We start from the raw sequence: 21,123 nt of genomic DNA, 5'->3' as shown, positions 1-21,123 counted from the left end.
ACATGAGGACGGCCTAAACCGGGATGTTGGATTTATGTCACATTATCAGTAACCCCCACAGCTTGCCTCCTGGGCTTGTAGAATCTCACTAGCTGTTCTGTCTGGAGACAATACACATCTCTTTAACCTGTGTTGAATGCTCCCTCCACCCACATTATCTGTACCTTTAAGACCTGGCTGGCTGTAGAGATTTGCATTCTAATTAGTATTCTGTAACTTGATTTCTGTGTTTGTGCACTGTTGGAGAACAGATATTCACTCCATCTGACGAAGGAGCTGTGCTCCAAAAGCTTATGGTATTTGCTACCAAATAAACCTGTTGGACTTTAACCTGGTGTTGTGAGACTTCTTACTGTGCTTACCCCAGTCCAACGCCGGCATCTCCACATCTTGTGTCCAGGACAGGCTTGATAATTTTTCACTTTGCCAGATAGATGCCAGTGTTGTAAGCTGAATTGGAACAGCTTTGCTCAGGGCAATGGCTCAGGTTCTGGAGCACAAGTCTTCAGGACTATTGCCAGGGCCCATAGCCTTTGCAGTATCCAGTGCCTTCAGCCGTTTCTTGGAGTAAATCAAATTGGCTGGAAACTGGCACCTGTGATGCTGGCAACCTCTGGAGGAGGCTAAGATGGATCAACCACTCGGCACTTCTGGCTGACGATTGTTGTGAATGCATAAGCCTTATCTTTTGCACATATGTGCTGGACACCTCCATCATTGAGGATGGAGATATTTGTGGAGTCTCCTCCTCCAGCAAGTTAGAAACATAGAAACTAGAAGGAATAGCAGATCATTCGGCCCTTCGAGCTTGCTCTGCCATTCATTTTGATCATGGCTAATCATCAAGTTCAATATCCTGATCCCCCATCTCTCTTCTCTTGTTCCCTTTAGCCCCAAAAGCTATATCTAATTTCTTCTTGAAATCAGACAATGGACAACAGACAAGTTGTTTAATTCCACCACCATTCACAGCTGGATGTGGCAGGACTGCAGAACTTGGATCTGATCCACTGATTGTGGGACCGCTTAGCTCTGTGACTTGCCGTTTCTGCTGTTTGGCACACAAGTAGTCCCGTGTTGTAGCTTTAGCAAGATGACACCTCATTAAGTATTCTTGATGTTGCTCCTGGCATGCCTTCGTGCGCTCTTCATTGAACCAGGGCTGATCCCCTGGCTTGGTGGGATAAAGGACGAAGAGGAGAATAAATTCATGAAAAACGCCCAAGTAAAATTTCTTAGTCAATGTATTCCAGCTTTCGGCCCCAAGAGGTAAAGATCAATGCTGGAACTGGTTCTGGGGAAAGTGAGCAAGCAGGGCATGTTTCAATAGGGGAGTATTTTGGAAAACATGACCACAATTTCATGAGGCTGAGAGTAATCATGGAAATGGACAAGGAAAGGAATCAGTTGTGAAACTACTCAGCTGGAAGAGAATCAATTTCAGTGATTTGAAAAGCAACCTGGCTAGATGGATTGGAGTCAAAAATTTGTAGATAAAACAGTAAACGAGCTATGGATGGTTTTAAGTAGGAATCAGTTTGGGTACAAGCTGGGCACATTCCCACACAGCAAAAGGAAGGCATCATTGGCTGGAAATCCCTGGATACCGAGCAATATACAAAATGAAACAATAAAAGGAGGCTTAGATGTACCTCAGGATCCTAATTCAGCAGGAAGCAAGCTAAATACAAAGTAGACAAGTGCTGACAAAGGAAATACAAAGGCAAGGGGAGTATATAAAAACTGATTAGTGAATAAATAAGAGAGGAACCCATTAGTCTTTCATAAACTTAAACAGTTAAGGGTAGCCAAATGGTGGAGGTGTTGAGGTTTTGTCGAGGCAGAGGGCATAGTTGAAGTACTAAAATGAGTACTTGACTTCAGTCTTCAGTAAAGAGGATGCTGCCAATGTCACAGAAAAGGATGAGCTAACAAAGAAATTGAAGAGTGACCTTTTTCATCCCTTGCACCAGTTAGATAGGCGGGGGTGGGGAGACAATAGTCTATTGGTCTTATTGCAAGGCCATTAATCCAGAAACTCAGCTAACGTTCTGGGAACCAGGGTTTGAATCCCACCATGGCATGTGGTGGAATTTGAATTCAAACAAATAAAAAATCTGGAATTAAGAATCTATTGATGACCATGAAACTATTGTCAATTGTCGGAAAAACCCATCTGGTTCACTAATTTCCTTTAGGGAAGGAAATCTGCCATCCTTACTTGGTTTGGCCTACATGTGACTGCAGAGTCACTGCAATATGGTTTACTCTCAACTGCCCTTGGGTAACTCAGAATGGGCAATAAATTCCAAAAAGACTGCAGAAATTGAAGATTTTCTCCTTAGGGCAGAGAAGGACAAATTTATTACAGGTGTTAAAAATCAAGAATGGTTCAGGTGAAATAAAGAACAAGTGGAGTAGTACTCAAGATCAAGTTTTAAGCTCGAGGCAATGAGGGGGTTGGGGGGGGAGTACGCCGTGAGTTTTTAAATAACAAGGAAGAGTGATGAAAGCAGATTCAATAATAACTTTCAAAACAAAATCAGATGATTATTTGAAGCAGGATAATCTGCAGGGTTGGGGGAAGGAGCGAGGAGTTCAACAAATTTGATAACCTTCAGACAGCCAGTGTGTGATGGGCCAAATGGCTTTCTTTCATGTTCTATGATTTTATAAACAGTGTTTTTTTAAAAAGTCACAGTTTAGTAGATAGCACTCATTTCTGAATCAGGAGGTTGTAGGTTCAAATCACACTTAGGAACTTATGCACAAAAATCTAGGTTGATACTCCAGTGCACTTAACGGGGCATTGTCTCATTAGAAAGATGGCACCACTGACATCAAACTGAGACACCCTCCCATCCCTCAAGTGGCATAAAAGATTCCATAATGTTAATTTGAAGAAAATCAGCAGAATTCTCCATGTCCTGGCCAATATTTACTTTTCAATCAACATTTTTTTTTTAATTATCTGGTCATTATGAAAAGTTATTTATGGGAGCCTGCTGTGTGCAAATTGGCAGTCTAATTCTCTACATTAAAATAGTGCCTACAATTCAAAAGTATACCAAACTGTAAAGCACTCTGGGAATTCCTAAAGTCAAAAACAGAACTATATAATGCAAGTCTTTCAGTCCATTTATAGAGTGAAATCTCCAGATAGTACAGAATCACTGCATAATGAATCCGCTATACATCCACTTTCGTGTCTATTAAATTCCTCTCCTCAGGCTGGGTGGCTCAATAATATCTTCAATTATTATAATGACATTCGAGACTCAATAACCCTGATAAATTATGCAGTTAGCTATAATTCTTTGCCACAGTGCAACTTTAAAAAAAAATCTAGTATGGCGAATCTGGAAGGTTAATTGTGGGAAGGGAAATGGGAGAGAGGAATTCATTCAATCTGAAATCATAGAATCCCTACAGTACAGAACACGGCCATTTAGTCCATCAGGTCTGCACCGACTCTCGAACAGAGCATCTTACTCAGACCCGTAACCCCATGTATTTACCCCGCTAATCCCCCAAACCGACACATCTTGGGACACTAAGGGTCAATTTAGCATGGCCAATCCAATTAACCTGCACACCTGCCGTGGATAGAGCTGTGAAGAAGGCCTATAGTGTGTTAGCTTTTATTAACAGGGGGTTGGAGTTTAAGAGCCGTGGGGTTATGCTGCAACTGTACAGGACCTTGGTGAGGCCACATTTGGAATATTGTGTGCAGTTCTGGTCACCTCACTATAAGGAGGATGTGGAAGCGCTGGAAAGAGTGCAGAGGAGATTTACCAGGATGCTGCCTGGTTTGGAGGGGAGGTCTTATGAGGAAAGGTTGAGGGAGCTAGGGCTGTTCTCTCTGGAGCGGAGGAGGCTGAGGGGAGACTTAATAGAGGTTTATAAAATGATGAAGGAGATAGATAGAGTGAACGTTCAAAGACTATTTCCTCGGGTGGATGGAGCTATTACAAGGGGACATAACTATAGGGTTCGTGGTGGGAGATATAGGAAGGATATCAGAGGTAGGTTCTTTACGCAGAGAGTGGTTGGGGTGTGGAATGGACTGCCTGCAGTGATAGTGGAGTCAGACAATTTAGGAACATTTAAGCGGTTATTGGATAGGCACATGGAGCACACCAGGATGATAGGGAGTGGGATAGCTTGATCTTGGTTTCAGATAAAGCTCGGCACAACATCGTGGGCCGAAGGGCCTGTTCTGTGCTGTACTGTTCTATGTTCTATGTTCGGACTGTGGGAAGAAACACACACTCATGGGGAGAATGTACAAACTCCACTCAGACACCAAAGGTTGGAATTGAACCAGGGTCCCTGGCGCTGTGAGGTGCCAGTGCTAACCAGTGCGAGCCAGGGTCATCATCCAAATACCTTTGCATTACTATCTTTCTTCAAGCATAACAAGAAACTGGCATGTTTCACTTGATATTCTATGGTGAGTTTATTTAATTTGTTCTTGTACCACATCACATTGTTATGAAAGATCACAATGTTTTCACGAGAGAAGTCAAAGAACAAAGAACAATACAGCACAGGAACAGGCCCTTCGGCCCTCCAAGCCTGCACCGCTCATGTGCCCAACTAGACAATTCGTTTGTATCCCTCTATTCCCAGTCTGTTCATGTGGCTATCTAGATAAGTCTTAAACGATCCCAGCGTGTCCGCCTCGATCACCTTGCTTGGCAGTGCATTCCAGGCCCCCACCACCCTCTGTGTAAAATACGTCCCCCTGACATTTGTATTGAACCTTGCCCCCCCCCCCCCCCCCCTTCACCTTGAACCTGTGATCCCTTGTGTTCGTCACCTCCGACCTGGGAAAAAGCTTCCCACTGTTCACCCTATCTATGCCCTTCATAATTTTATACACCTCTATTAGGTCGCCCCTCATCCTCCGTCTTTCCAGGGAGAACAACCCCAGTTTACCCAATCTCTCCTCATAGCTAAGACCCTCCATACCAGGCAACATCCTGGTAAAGCTTTACTGTACTCTCTCCAAAGCCTCCACATCCTTCTGGTAGTGTGGCAACCAGAACTGGACGCAGTATTCCAAATGTGGCCTAACCAACATTCTATACAGCCGCAACATCATATGCCAACTTTTATATTCTATGTATCATGATGTTATGATACATTTTGTACTGTATTAGTAGCTTACTAACGTCTCTCATAATTCTTCAACATTGGGACACTTCAGCTTTTGTATACAAATCTTTAAAACAGGAGCTCCCAAACTGAAGGTCACAACTCCACTGCCCTCTTGGGTAGGAGAAGTCACATTTGGAGTCATGAGTTGTCTCTCCTCCAAGCACCAATGGCCACTGTGGAGATGAGATGACCCAGTGCCGAGGCTGTGACAGGAAAGCCCTGGACACACTGGATCAATGGAACCAAACAGCATGGGATGGATGATGAACACAAAACACAAAAGTGGCTCGATGGGTGGAGAACTGGCTTGGCCATAGGAGACAGAGGGTAGTGGTCGAAGGGTCTTTTTCCGGCTGGAGGTCTGTGACCAGTGGTGTTCCACAGGGCTCTGTACTGGGACCTCTGCTATTTGTGATATATATAAATGATTTGGAAGAAGGTGTAACTGGTGTAATCAGCAAGTTTGCGGATGACACAAAGATGGCTGGAATTGCGGATAGCGAAGAGCATTGTCGGGCAATACAGCAGGATATAGATAGGCTGGAAAATTGGGCGGAGAGGTGGCAGATGGAATTTAATCCGGATAAATGCGAAGTGATGCATTTTGGAAGAAATAATGTAGGGAGGAGTTATGCAATAAATGGCAGAGTCATCAGGAGTATAGACACACAGAGGGACCGAGGTGTGCAAGTCCACAAATCCTTGAAGGTGGCAACACAGGTGGAGAAGGTGGTGAAGAAGGCATATGGTATGCTTGCCTTTATAGGACGGGGTATAGAGTATAAAAGCTGGAGTCTGATGATGCAGCTGTATAGAACGCTGGTTAGGCCGCATTTGGAGTACTGCGTCCAGTTCTGGTCGCCGCACTACCAGAAGGACGTGGAGGCATTGGAGAGAGTGCAGAGAAGGTTTACCAGGATGTTGCCTGGTATGGAGGGTCTTAGCTATGAGGAGAGATTGGGTAGACTGGGGTTGTTCTCCTTGGAAAGACGGAGAATGAGGGGAGATCTAATAGAGGTATACAAGATTATGAAGGGTATAGATAGGGTGAACAGTGGGAAGCTTTTTCCCAGGTCGGAGGTGACGATCACGAGGGGTCACGGGCTCAAGCTGAGAGGGGCGAAGTATAACTCAGACATCAGAGGGACGTTTTTTACACAGAGGGAGGTGGGGGCCTGGAATGCGCTGCCAAGGAGGGTGGTGGAGGCAGGCACGCTGACATCGTTTAAGACTTACCTGGATGGTCACATGAGCAGCCTGGGAATGGAGGGATACAAACGATTGGTCTAGTTGGACCAAGGAGCGGCACAGGCTTGGAGGGCCGAAGGCCTGTTTCCTGTGCTGTACTGTTCTTTGTTCTTTGAAGGGGGGGAGGTTTAACACAGATATCAGAAGGACATATTTCACACAGAGGGTCGTGGGGGCCTGGAATGTGTTGCCGGGCAAGGTGGTGGAGGCGGACACACTGGGAACGTTTAAGACTTATCTAGACAGCTATATGACCGGAGTGGGAATGGAGGGATACAAAAGAGTGGTCTAGTTTGGACCAGGGAGCGGCGCGGGCTAATTGTTCCTTGTTTCTCGTTTCAAGGCTTCATTCTATGATCATCTTGCTGGTGCCAGTACAGAGCGAGACTGCGGATAGTTGGGAACCTGTCTCGGGGGCAGGGAATTCATATGGTGTTCATGGAAGTGGAAATGACTAGGGTTGGGAAGCATTTTCCGATCAGGGCCATTGTGATCTCCTGGACTCGTTTCGATCGCCTCAGGGGGTCGGAGAGGAATTTCCCAGATTTTTTTTTTCCCATATTGGCCCTGGGGTTTTTCACTCTGGGTTTTCGCCTCTCCCTGGGGATCACATGGTCTGGAATAGGGGGGTGGGGGTGAGTTAATAGGTTGTAATGAACAAAGCATCGTAGCTGTGAGGGACAGCTCGGTGGATAGGATATTGGTATGTAGATAGGCTGGAAAATTGGGCGGGGATCCTGGATTCAGGATTCAATCCTGGACCGGGGAGCGGCGCGGGCTTGGAGGGCCGAAGGGCCTGTTCCTGTGCTGTATTGTTCTTTGTTCTTTAAAACAAACTTGAACATTAGAAAATAATTTTCATGGCAGGTCAAGTGGGACAGGGATGTTTACGTTAGCAAGCATAACTTAGTTACTGACCAAGTGTGGGGAAACCAGGAGATCTTGCGGCAGAGCTGCAAAGGTGAGTGGCAGGTTCAAACTTTGCTGTAATTCAGCTCCTGTCACCTATTGTAAAAGTTTCTTACCCCAAGATAGCAACTTAGCTTTGCAGGCAGCAGCAACTAGGCTGCTAACTTGATGTACAAGTTGTGATTAAAAAGACTAACATAAATGGATTTCTGAATTGACCAAAATTTTCATTAAAAAATGCTATGGTTTGACAGTCATGGAAATCCAGGTTATGTAATGCTTCAATAAAGCATCTCAGCAGAACCTTGCTGCTATGGGGGATGGCCGGTACAGTTAAAGATATCAGTTAAAAGGTTTTTCCATTTCAGGGATAAAGGAAATCAAAAGTCAGCAAATCAAGTTGCTTAAATCCAGAGATGATGATGCCACAAAGCTTCTCAATTTACCTTTCGTGTTGGTGGTGATGGTGGAAGTGCAAAACTGATTTCTTTGGCACTTGTAAAATCAGTCTTTGAGCAGCATCCACTCATACAACTGAAAGAGGCAGTCAGTTGCTGAAGTATACACATTCCAAGCAAAAGGATTTTTGTTAAAGTAAATGGTATATTAGCTATATATGCTAATATATAGCAGGACCCTTACCCTTCCTGCTATATATTAATGACTGAAACCTTTGCATAAAGGATATTCAACTGTGCTTTGAATGTCTTTATAAGTTTAAAATTGATAAGGAGGTGGTATTAGATAGGCTGCCTAAATTTAGAGTTGACAAGGCACCACAAAAGATTGGGTGCATCCAAGAAGTGGAGATGCCGGCGTTGGACTGGGTTAAGCACAGTAAGAAGTCTCACAACACCAGGCTTTTTGTTGCTGGGCTTATCTTGACACCCTTTTTTTTTGAACAAAAGGATAGCATTTGCAGTTCTCCAATCCTCTGGAGCCAACCTGAGTCTAAGGATGACTGGGAAATTATAGTCAGTGCTTCCACAATTACCACTCTTACTTCTCCCTGTATTCTTGGATGCACAGTAAGAAGTCTCACAACACCAGGTTAAAGTCCAACAGGTTTATTTTGTCTGAAGGGGCAGCGCTCCGAAAGCTTATGGTATTTGCTACCAAATAAAACTGTTGGACTTTAACCTGGTGTTGTGAGACTTCTTACTGTGCATCCAAGAATACAGGGAGAAGTAAGAGTGGTAATTGTGGAAGCACTGACTATAATTTCCCAGTCATCCTTAGACTCAGGTTGGCTCCAGAGGATTGGAGAACTGCAAATGCTATCCTTTTGTTAAAAAAAAAGGGTGTCAAGATAAGCCCAGCAACAAAAAGCCAATCAATCAATTTAATTCTGGTGGTGGTGATGGAAACTGTATTCAGGATGAAATTATCACTTAGACAAATGCAGGTTAAGAATTTGTTAGGGCCAAATCGTTTTAACTAACTTGGGAGTTTCTTGATGAGATAACAGGCTGGATTGATGAGAGCAATGCTGTTGATGTGGACTTCCACAAGATATTGAATAGTCCCATACAATAGACTCATAGGCAAAGTTATTGCTCATTGAATAAAGAGGCAGTAGTAACATGGATATGAATTTGGCCAAGTGACAGAAAGCAAGGTAGTGGTTAACAGTTGATCTTTGGAGTGGAGGAAGGGTTGTTGGCAAGTTCCCCAAGGGGCAGTGTTAGGACCCTTACCCTTCCTGCTATATATTAATGACTGAAACCTTCGTATGCAGGGTATGCAATGTATGGATGATGCAAAACTTGAAAGCATTATAATACTGTAGACCTTCAAAAGGTTATAGACAAGTTGGTGGAATAGGCTGACAAGCGGGAGCTGAAATTTAATGCAAAAAAAGTGTGAAGCAGAGTCAACATGGTTTTGTGATAGGGAAATCATGTTGGACTAATTGGGTGAGTTCTTTGAGGCAGTAAAAATAATGTAGCTAAAAGGGAACCTGTGAATCTGCTGCACTTAGAATTCCAGAAGGCATTTGACAGGTGCCACATCAAAGGTTACTGTGCAAAATAAGAACTCCTGGTGGAGGGAGTTACATATTAGCACAGATAGAGGATTGTTAGCTAACAGGAAGGTAAAGTATAGATAAATGGGTCTTTGTCAGGTTGGCGAGAGCTTGTCACAAGTATCAGTGCTGTGGCCTCAACTATTTTAATTTATATCAATGACTTGGATGAAGGGACCAAACGCATGGATGCTAAATTTGCTGATAGCACAAAGATAGGTAGGAAAGCAAGTTGTGAAGACATAAGGAGTTTGCACAGGGACATGGATAAGTTAAACAAGTGGGAAAAGATTTGGCAGATGGAGTATAATGTCGGAAAACGTGAACTTATCCAGTGGCAAAAAGCAGATCATTTAAATAGAACTCAGTGGTTGAGGGATCTGGGTATCCTGAATCACAAAAGGTTAGAATGCAGATACAGAAAGGAAGGCAAAATTGAATGCAATTGTTTATTGCAAGGGGAATGGAATATAAAATCAGATATGTTTTGCTACAATTGCACAGGGTGTTATGGAGACCAAGTTTAGATTCCTTACTAAAGAAATATAAATGAGTTAGAAGCAGTTCAGCGAAGGTTCATTCAATTAATACCTGGGATGGGCACAGTGGCAAGCACTGCTGCCTCACAGCACCAGAGTTCAATTCCTGGCTTGGGTCACCACCTGTGTGGAGTTTGCGTCTGCATGGGTTTCCTCTGGGTGCTTGTGTTTTCTCCCACACTCCAAAGATGCGCGGGTTAGGTTGATTTAATTGCCCCTTAGTGCTAGGGGGTTAGTAGGGTAAATAAGGTTATAGGGATAGGGCCTGGGTGGAATACGGTTGGTGCAGACTTGATGGGCCGAATGGCCTCCTTCAGCACCGTTGGGATTCTATGATCGGGTTATCTTATGAAAAAACATTGGACATGTTGGGTCTGTATCCAGTGAAGTTTAGAAGATTGGGTGGTGATCTTTTTGAAACATACAAGATCCTGAGGGGACTTGACGGTGTGGATGCTGAAAGAATGCCCCACCCCCCCCCCCCCTCCACCTCCTGGGGGACTAAGGGATACAGTTTAAAAAAGTGATCTCCTATTTAAGATGGAGGTTAGAATAATTTTTTTCTCAGGTTGTGGAACTATGAAGCTCTCTTCCCCAGAGAGCAATAGAGGGAGAGTTAGTTAATTTTTTTGAGCCAGAGGTAAATAGATTCTTGACTAACAAGGCAGTCAAATGTCATTGAGGATAGATGGAATATGGAGCTGAAGATACATTCAGATCAGCCCAATCTTAATGAACAGCAGAGCAGGCTTGAGGGGTTGAATGGGTTACTCCTGCCCCTAATTAATGCATTTGTATGAATGATTCATTTTGTTAGGAAGAATGTGGAGAGATGATATAAAATAAAAAGTACAATATTAAAAGGGCTGCAGGAGCAGATGGGTGTATATGTGAATGTAGGTGGCAGGACAATCTGAGAGCATGGTTAATAAAGTACAAAACATCCGAGTGCTTAATAAAGCCTGGGTATAAAAGCAAGTTATTTTGAATAATGTATAGACACTGGTTCGGCCTCGACTGGGTAACACTTTCAGAATGATGTAAAGGCAGAGTGCAGGAAAGACTCAAGAATGGTTCCAGGAATGAGGAATTTTGGTTACATAGGTAGATTGGAAAAGTTGGACTATTTTCCTTGGAGAAGAGAAGGTTGAGGGGAGATTTGATAACGTATTCAAAAATCAAGAGATCTAGACAGTAGATAGGGAAAAAATATTATTCCTATTGGTGGAAGGATCAAGAACAAGACAGAATAGATCTATTAAGGCAATTGGCAAAAGAGGGAATAATTGACATGAGGAATAACATCTTCAAACATAGTGGTTAAGATCTGGAAAGCACTAACTGAGTGTGTTGTGGAGGCAGATTCAATTGAAGCATTCAGAAGGTAATCTGAAAAGGAAGATTGTGCAGGGCTATGGAGAGATAGTGGTGGAATGACACTAGATAAATTGGTCCTATTGAGAACCTGGTTGACATGCCACCTTCTGCGCTGCAACAATTCAGTGATTACTGAACACCCCAGGATAATGAGATACAGGAACAAGTATGATAATTATGATGAGAGACTATTCAATACTAAGGATGCCCCACAAGATTAAAAGGTAAAAATTCAAGAAATCTATCAACTCAATAATTCCCCACGATACTTAAAACAACTTTCTTGCTAAAATAGTGCTTCACCCACCTCAAAGCCCTGACAAGATTATATACTTAAGAGCTAATCACTTCATACAATAGTTAACCATCTAATGCAGTCAAAACTGAGACACCTTTTAATGTTCATGTAAAGGACTATCCAACCAAGAATTCTTCTCAAACATCTCAACGGTTTTTCAATTAACTGAGGTCACAATTAAAAAATTTTTTTTTTAAAGAAGTTGTGTGTGAAGGGTGGTAGGGAAAACAAACTGACATCTTGTACTAGATTATGAGACAGGTCAAGGCATTTCAAATTCAGGTGTGGACAACAGCAACTTGCATTTATATAGCACCTTTAGCGTCATAAAACATCACAAGGCACTTCACAGGATTCTTACCAACGACTCTACTTTCTCAGAAGGCGAAGGAAATTTTGTATGTCTGCTATGCCTCTCACCAATTTTTACAGATGCACCATAGAAAGCATCCTTTGCAGATATATCACAGGTTGGTATGGCTCCTACTTGGACCAAGACCACAAGAAATGCAGCCCAGGCCATCACACAAACCAGCCTCCCACCCACTGACTCCATCTACACTTCCCGCTGCCTCAGAAAAGCAACCAGCATAATCAAGGACTCCCATGCACCCCAGGCATACTCTCTTCCACCTTCCATCAGGAAAAAGATACAAAAGTCTGAGGTCACGTACAACCAACTCAAGAACAGTTTCTTCCCTGCTGCCAGACTTTTGAATGGGCCTAAGTTGATCTTTCTCGACACCCTCGCTATGACTGTAACAGTACATTCTGCACCCTCTCCTTTCCTTCTCCCCTGTGTATTCCATGGACGGTATGCTTTGTCTGAATAGAATCCCTACAGTGTAGGAGGCAGCCATTTGGCCCATCGAGCCTGCACCAACAACAATCCCGCCCACGCCCTATCCCCATAACCTCACATATTTATTCTCCTAGTCCCCCTGACACTAAGGGTCAATTTAGCATGGCCAAAGCACCTAACCCGCACATCATTCGGACTGTGGGAGGAAACCGGAGCACCCGGCGGAAACCCACGCAGACACGGGGAGAATGTGCAAACTCCATACAGACAGTGACCCAGGGCCGGTTCACAATAGCTCACAAGAAAGAATACTGTACTACAGGGCAGAAGGGGACCATTTGGCCCATCAAGCCTGCACTGACAACATTCACACCCAAGCCCCATCTCCGTAACCCCACATATCTATCCTGCTAGTCCCCCTGACACTAAGGGGCAATTTAGCATGGCCAATCGACCTAACCCACACATCTTTGGACTATGGGAGGAAACCGGAGCACACGACAGAAATCTATGCAGACATGGGGAGAACGTGCAAACTCCACACAGACAGTGACCGGGGCCGGAATTGAACCCAGGTCCCCAGTGCTGTGAGGCACCTGTGCTCACCACTGTGCCACTCATATATACAATGTGACAATAATAAATCAAATCTAAAAAACTTGACACAAGTAGACAGAGGGCAGATGATCATAAGTTTGGGCACAAAGAAGTTAAGTTTCAAGATGCTTAAGGAGAAAGAATTAAAGGTAGTTTAGGGAGAGAATTTCAGAGCTTTGGTCCTCGACAGCTAATGAATGGATTGGTCAATCCCGTCAGTGAATACAAAGGCGATGGGTAAGCAGGACTCGCAGCAGAATTCTGGACAATCTCAAATTTACAAACAGTAGAACATAGAAGACCAGTCTGGAGTGTATTAGTGTAGTTGTAATAAAGGCATGGATGAGGGTTTCAGCAGCAAATGAGCTGAGATAAGGAAAGAATTGAGTAACACTAAAGCTGGAAATATCAATGACAATCTATTTGACGTGGAGATGCCGGCGTTGGACTGGGGTGAACACAGTAAGAGTTTTAACAACACCAGGTTAAAGTCCAACAGGTTTATTTGGTAGCAAATACCATTAGCTTTCGGAGCGCTACTCCTTCGTCAGATGGATCTGACGAAGGAGCAGTGCTCCGAAAGCTAATGGTATTTGCCACCAAATAAACCTGGTGTTGTTAAAACTCTTAATCTATTTGACACCAGGCTTGTGAAATCTGGCTCAGGCACAGGCACTTGCCTTCGAGTCAGTGAACAGTTTGTGGTTATGACTGGAGGCAATAGCTTTGGTCTTCCCAATGTTTGATTGGAGCAAGCTTCTCAATCTAATACAAGATGTGAGACAATCAGTGTGAATTTAGAAAGGGTTAAGGCAGTGTGTGGTAAGACAATTCTGGCTATCATCACTGTGCATGTGGAATCTTGACATTTTCAGACAATGTAAGGAGTCTAACAACACCAGGTTAAAGTCCAACAGGTTTTGCCACTGAAGGAAAGTTTGTAAAGGACAAATAGCGGCCAAAGACAATCATCATGAAATACCTGAAGTTGCAAGAAGAGATGTAATTGTAGATAATTTTTTGACTATGACTGGATAGATAAAAAATGGGACCAGGCAAGTGTCTGACTCAACAATGGTCAAGACAAGTATTTAAGGAACTGTGAGGGGTCCCAAAAAACACTTGATTTTGCAACTTTTCTGCCCGATTGCTCAGAGATCAACATTCACAGCTTCAATCCAGTTCATGGTTACAATCCACACACAAGGTGAAAATGGAAACCTGAGGCCTTAATGAAAGTTTGTTTGGATGTTTGTCTCCCACTGGTGCAGTTCAAATATTCTTCTACGATCAGGGCTAATTCATATCATCAGCTCAGACATGTGGAATCTTCATTCTGCATCTCAACATACTGTATTCAATGGTGCCTATTGAGGTAACAGTGTTCAATCTCCAAACAGCCAGTTGAAGCTGATCTTTACTTAGTCTTATATTTAGAGTTGAACATTACTAATTCAAACAAACTAGCATTTCAATTGATGTCTCTCTATACGTGCTATAAGTGAAACTCCAGTTAATGCCCACTACCCGCATTCAATGAAATACAATTAACACAAAGTATTCAAAACTGAAAATGTATTCCATGAAGCACAGACACCCTTACCTTAAGCACAGAAAAGACAAATGCATTGTAGTGTAATATCTAACTAACAAAGAACAAAGAACAAAACAGCACAGGAACAGGCCCTTCGGCCCTCCAAGCCCGCGCCGCTCCCCGGTCCAGGATTGAATCCTGAATCCAGGATTGAATCCTGAATCCAGGATTGAATCCTGAATCCAGGATCCCCGCCCAATTTTCCAGCCTATCTACATACCAATATCCTATCCACCGAGCTGTCCCTCACAGCTACGATGCTTTGTTCATTACAACCTATTAACTTACCCCCACCCCCCCATTCCAGACCATGTGATCTCCAGGGAGAGGCGAAAACCCAGAGTGAAAAACCCCAGGGCCAATATGGGGAAAAAAAATCTGGGAAATTCCTCTCCGACCCCCTGAGGCGATCGAAACGAGTCCAGGAGATCACAATGGCCCCGATCGGAAAATGCTTCCCAACCCTAGTCATTTCCACTTCCACGAACACCATATGAATTCCCTGCCCCCGAGACAGGTTCCCAACTATCCGCAGTCTCACTCTGTACTGGCACCAGCAAGATGATCATAGAATGAAGCCTTGAAACGAGAAACCAGGAACAATTAGCCCGCGCCGCTCCCTGGTCCAAACTAGACCACTCTTTTGTATCCCTCCATTCCCACTCCGTTCATATAGCTGTCTAGATAAGTCTTAAACGTTCCCAGTGTGTCCGCCTCCACCACCTTGCCCGGCAACACATTCCAGGCCCCCACGACCCTCTGTGTGAAATATGTCCTTCTGATATCTGTGTTAAACCTCCCCCCCAAGCTTTCATCACAAATACACCATTGCTGTCAAGCATCACGATTTCAGGTTTTGTTCTCATCTTTAGTTGTATTAGTTAAGTGAAACAATATGTTCTAGGTAACATGATACAAATGTTATCACTGTCAGCAAAGCAGCAGAAAGAAAGAAAGGAGACACTATTTTCCCAAAGTTCAAATGGCAAATACCTTTACAAAGCACCTTATGATACCATCGGATTAAAATTGTGCTTTTCCTTAAAAGGTTAATAATTTTACATTATCAGGGCACATTAGCTAAACTGAAAGAACATGACTAACCTCTCAGAGAAATACCCCAACTTCCAGCTAATAAAATAGCTCCAAAACGTTCTCTACCAGCTTGGGCATTGCAAATTGTACAAGTCCAGTATCTCCCTTATTCTAGCAAGTTTTCAGAAATCTTATACCCACTCTACAAGTTACTACAATATTCAACAAGGAACTGTTATAACTTTTATTAGATTTTTTTCTTCTGCTTCCTAGGAAGGAAGTATCTAGATCCCCTGAAAGAATTAAAAAATTGGTTTTGCACCTAGAGAATTATTTATCAAGCATGAATAAATGGCAGCTTTTTTTCCTCCACTACCATCCATATCTACATTTATCAAATACAATCTTGATGAAGTTGTACAACAATTTATAGTCAAGAGATCAGCCAGCTGCTCTAATTTGTTGCAGGACATCACACTTGTTCCTTAATCCAAGATAAAGTGATTCATCCTGGAAACCTCACTAGGAAATATCCAAGTACATCCAAACTAAAATAGGCTGGTTTCAGCACAACGGAGGCTACCTATATAACTTTACCATGGTAACATGTATACTCGCCAATTATTCAAAAATTAGAGAACTGTGCAATAATAGAGCACACAAGACTATTCTTTCGATTAGTCCCACTCCCCCACATCTTATCATAGTAATTTATTGTAGTTTATGTTGCCACTCCTCGCTTAAAAGATTAAAACTATGGATTGAGTCCCTGTGCAAGCACATTTATCACAGAAAATATTTAGCAAAAGAAATAACCATTCTGATCCATATTGCATTCTTAACAGCCTGATATTCCAGTATGTTACAGCTTCAAGTTGTCAAATTTATTGAAAGAGAAATACCAGCCTCTGTATATTTAGAGGTGAAGTTCTGAACCCAAGCAGATTGTAAAATATTACCTTTTACTATTGTGATCTAACCACTGTATCCCTAGCCAAGTTGTTCCAGTATAGCTACAACATTAGCATCTACTCGGCAATGTGGAAAATTACCCAGATACGTCCTGTATACAAAAAGCAGGACAAATCAAATGCTGCTCCATCAATCTAGTCTCAATCATAAACGATGGAAGGATCATCAACAGTGCTATCAAATGGTGAGCTCACTGACACTTAGGCATTTGGGTTCAGCCAGGGTCATTCAGCTCCTGTTCTTATTGCAGCCTTCATTCAAACATGGACAAAACAGCTGAATTTCAGAGGAAAGCGAGAGTGATTGCTCTTGACATTATGGCAGCATTTGACTGAGTGTGGCATCAAAATTGCCCTTAGTGTCCTGAGATGTGTAGGTTAGAGGGATTAGTGGGTAAAATATGTAGGGGTATGGGGGTAGGACCTGGGTGGGATTGTGGTCGGTGCAGACTCGATGGGCCAAATGGCCTCTTTCTGTGCTGTAGGGTTTCTATGATTCTATGAAAAGCAGGTCAGAGGCGAGAAATCCGGCGGCAAGTAACTCATCTCCCGACTCCCCCAAGCCTTCCACAATCTTTTAGGCATAATAATGTAATACTTCCCCTTACCTGGATGAGTGCATTTCCAACACTCAATAAGCAAAACATTATGTCTCTTGCCCACCTGTTGAAGGGTGCTTCCACTCTTTCCCTGCCTAATATCAACACAGTAATAAGTCTCACAACACCAGGTTAAAGTCCAACAGGTTTATTTGGTAGCACAAGCCACAAGCTTTCAGAGCACTGCCCCTTCATCAGGTGAGTGGGAATTCTGTTCCCAAACAGGGCATATATAGATACAAACTCAATTTACAAGATAATAGTTGGAATGCGAGTCTTTACAGGTAATCAAGTCTTAAAGGTACAGACAATGTGAGTAGACAATGGCCATGCTAAAATGACCCTAGTGTTGGGGAGGGGCGGGGTCACTTGGCTCAAATTTCATTACAACCTTGGACCAAACATGGACAAAGAGCCTAATTATATAGGTGAGTCAATAATACCTGCCCTTCACATTAAAGCAGCAGTTGACAAAGCGTGGCATTAAGGAGTCCTAGCACAATTCAAGTCAATGAGAATCAGGAGAAACACTTTCATCTGAACCAGCCATATACCTGCAAGAACAATTCAAGGGTTGGGAATTCTGTAGCAGGTGACGCACCTCCCAACTCTCCAAAATCTTTCCACTACATGCAAGCCATAATCAGTGATAGAATTTTTTTAATTCTTTCACGGGATATGGGTACACTGGCTGGGCCAGCATTTATTGCCCATCCCTAATTGCCCTTAAGAGTCAACATTGCTATAGCTCTGGAGTCACATGTAGGCCAGATCAGGTAAGGGTCGCAGGTTTCTTTCCCATTAGAAAACTAGATGGGCCTTTGCAACAAATCAACAATGGTTTCATTTTCCCCTTTAATTCAAGGATCAATTCAAATTTCACCATCTGCTGTGGTGGGATTCAAACTTGGGTCCCTGGGTGTCTGGATAACTAGTCCAGTGACAATACCACAACGCCACTGCCTCCCCTTGCCTGGATGAGCGCATCTCCAACACTCAGAGCTCACTCAACACCATCCCCAGGACAAAGCAGCCTACTTGACTGGCACCCCATCCACCACCTTAACCAGTCACTCCTCTATCACCAGGGCATCATGGCTGCAGTGTGTACTACCAACAAGATCCACTACAGCAACTCACCAAAGCTTCTGGAATAGCAGCTCCCAAATCTTCAACCTCTACCATCAGCAGGTTCCCTTCCACGTCACACACCATCTTAAATCACATGTAGCAAATTGTAAAACAGCTATTGCTTGAAGGGGAGACGTGGCATAGCGGTAATGCCACTGGACATGTAGTCTATAGACCTAGGCTAATGCTCTGGGACGCAGGTTCAAATCACAGCAGCTGGAATTTAAATTCAATAAAATCTGGAATTGAAAGCTCATGACCATGAAAATATTGTCATAATACTCATCTGGTTTAGAGAAGGAAATCTGTTATTCCTACCCTGTCTGCATTCTTGATAAACAAAATCATTGGGAGTAGGTACGTACACAGAGTTGAGGATACAAAGAGATTAACCATGATCTTGTCAATGGCAAAGCAAGCTTGAGGAGCTGAATGGCCTACTCCTGCTTCTAGTTCATATGTCTGGCCTGCATGTGACTCAAGATGCACAGTAGTGTGGTGGAGGTGGACTATTAACTGCCCTCTGAAATGGCCCAGCAAACCACTCAATTCAAGGGCAATTAGGAATGTGCAATAAATGTTGACCTTCCCAGTGGTGCCCACATCCCATGAGAATAAAAATACATAAATAAAAATTCCATCTGAATTAACACCCAAAGAAACATGCAAAATTGGCACATCGTAAGCTTCTACATCCTGACATAGGCAGCACACCCATTTATCTGCTCAGAGAACAAGTTGACATGAGCCAAGATACTCCAAGTGTGTGCAGGTTTCACCAAATACAGCCACAGAGCTTTCTGCTACTTGCTCTGATGGGCCATTCTACTTCTTACAAAATAGGGTTTTCAGGAATTCCAACATCCACCAAGGTATACCTCCAGGTATTATAAATTTGCAAGTTGGCCAATGTTCCAAAAGTACCCTCGAGTACTGCAGATCATATCAGATTACTGAATCTGTCATACTGGAACAAACTTAGCTCCCACTTGACCCGAGGCCTTCCTATCCTTTCCTCAGGGAGGGCAGAGATTGACTTTGTTCAACTGCTATTGAGAAAAATACCCTTTTGTGGTTAAACTAAATAACTACATAAAATGAGTGTACTGTTGCTTTGACGTCCTTTTTAAGGTATAAAACACATAGTACTAATACAGTACTTGATAAAGTACCACAAAATTATGAAGCAATGACACTTCACACATCCTAGCTACTAAAACTATTTTTACAACACACAGGAAAGATCATGTTATAAAGAGAACAATCGCTGATTCATATGGACCTAACTGTCCCATTTCAGTAGAGGCAAATATTACAGTGCGTCATTGTACAAAACAAACTTTGACAAAGCAGAGCTGCTGGGTTGAATTATTTAAAGTGATTCTTGATGCAACGCAATTCTACAAATAAAAATTAGTTTTATTGGCACAATGTCTTACAACTGCAAACATGACCATTTAAGCGTTGATTGTGTGATGTGGTTTTTTTTTAAAACGGTCACGGCACCAGAACGTCGGTTCCATGTGGAAACCATGTAATTTTAAACACCCACCAGACATCAGTGGCTTATTTATGGCCGATGTTCAGGACCTGGCCAGATCACGAACAGCCGCCGCTAATCCCGCACACAAAGTCAAATAGGATCCGAGGCCGCAGGCTGACTCGTGGAAACCCAGAGGGGATCCCGGTTTAAAACAAACAGGCCAGGGGCCGGGGGCTGATGGGCTCCTCGTTAATGCGCCACAAACACGAGGACTCGCAGGGCCCGAAACGGCCCCCTCTCCCCGAGCCCAGGGGTAACAGGCCGCGGACTCGCAGGTCTTTAATCGGCGAAAAGCAAAGCCGGGAACCCAGAGACAGAAGGAGGGAAAACTCCCGCTTCATAACATCGACCCTTCCCGCCCCCCCAACCCCAACCCCATATCCCTGATGGTTTCACTTCAGACCCCGGGCAAGGAGAGCCAGTCGGGGAGGTAAAAGCGGGGAGCGGGTAGGGAGAGCCAGCCAGGCCGGGCCTGCCGCTGGGCCTCGGGCTCTGCAGACAACAACATGGCGGCGGTTGCGGCCTCCAGCAAACGGCCCGAGTCACGGTGAGTCAGGAGGAAGGGGGGGGCCCGATCGCGCTCCCCCTTCAGCTCCTCTCCTTCCCCTCCCGCCGCCGCCTCTGCTTCACTCACCATCGCCTCCCCGTCGCCGCTGCCTCCGCTTCGCCTCTTTTCTCCCGATTTAATTTTCCAACCGACTCCCCGGCGCCTCCGCTTCGCAAGTTCCGCCCCGCCGCCTGCAACTAATTCCTTAAACAACAGTTCCGCTCCTCGCCCACGATCCAGCCTCTCCCTGTCACTGCCTCTCTGCAGCTACACCGCCACTCGCTTATTTCCCCCAACAGTTTGTTTTAATCAAATGACGAGGAACCAAGCACGTGTCGTTACTCCCGACAAAAAAATATCTTGCAGAGAGAGATTGTTTGTTTATTTATTTTGGAAGAGAATCGACCTGCCCCCTCCCGACGGAAAATCTTGATTGCGACTGTTTTATTTTGAGAGGAGCCAATCGTTGGCTTAAATCCAACAACATTAATCTGACAATTATTGCGCTCAATTGGTTGAATTTTGAAGTCAAATTTCCAACACCATATTGAAGCTGAATCCAAAAAATGGACAGAAATATTTCCGACGTTTGTTTTGACTCGCTGATTTTAAACTGTTTTTGATCCACTTGATCTCTGTGAGACCAGACTCAATGCCAACTCAAAAGGATTCAAACAATCAAGTTGTGAATGTTTAAATGAATGTGGGCCACACAGGGACGATCATCATACCCCCTCAAATATT

The 21,123-nt window shown here is 43.7% G+C and overlaps 1 protein-coding gene across 2 annotated transcripts in view; it reads right to left on the bottom strand.

The window, feature by feature from the left end:
* cul1b (cullin 1b) overlaps window positions 1-20,820 on the bottom strand; it is a 110,037-nt gene extending 89,217 nt beyond the window's left edge. The window contains exons 1-2 of one of the 2 annotated variants that reach the window (XM_078236570.1): window positions 20,467-20,660; window positions 18,299-18,373 (exon numbers count right to left, since the gene is read on the bottom strand). The gene's annotated coding sequence lies outside the window, so the exon portion shown is untranslated. Of the gene's footprint in view, window positions 1-18,298; window positions 18,374-20,466 lie in introns of both variants that reach the window. The other variant, XM_078236561.1, reaches the window with a different exon arrangement.
* Between the last annotated feature and the right edge of the window lie 303 nt (window positions 20,821-21,123).

The sequence above is a fragment of the Mustelus asterias genome, chromosome 2, assembly GCF_964213995.1.
Source record: "Mustelus asterias chromosome 2, sMusAst1.hap1.1, whole genome shotgun sequence".
Classification (NCBI taxonomy): domain Eukaryota; kingdom Metazoa; phylum Chordata; class Chondrichthyes; order Carcharhiniformes; family Triakidae; genus Mustelus; species Mustelus asterias.
This window is presented reverse-complemented; position numbering and strand designations above follow the sequence as displayed.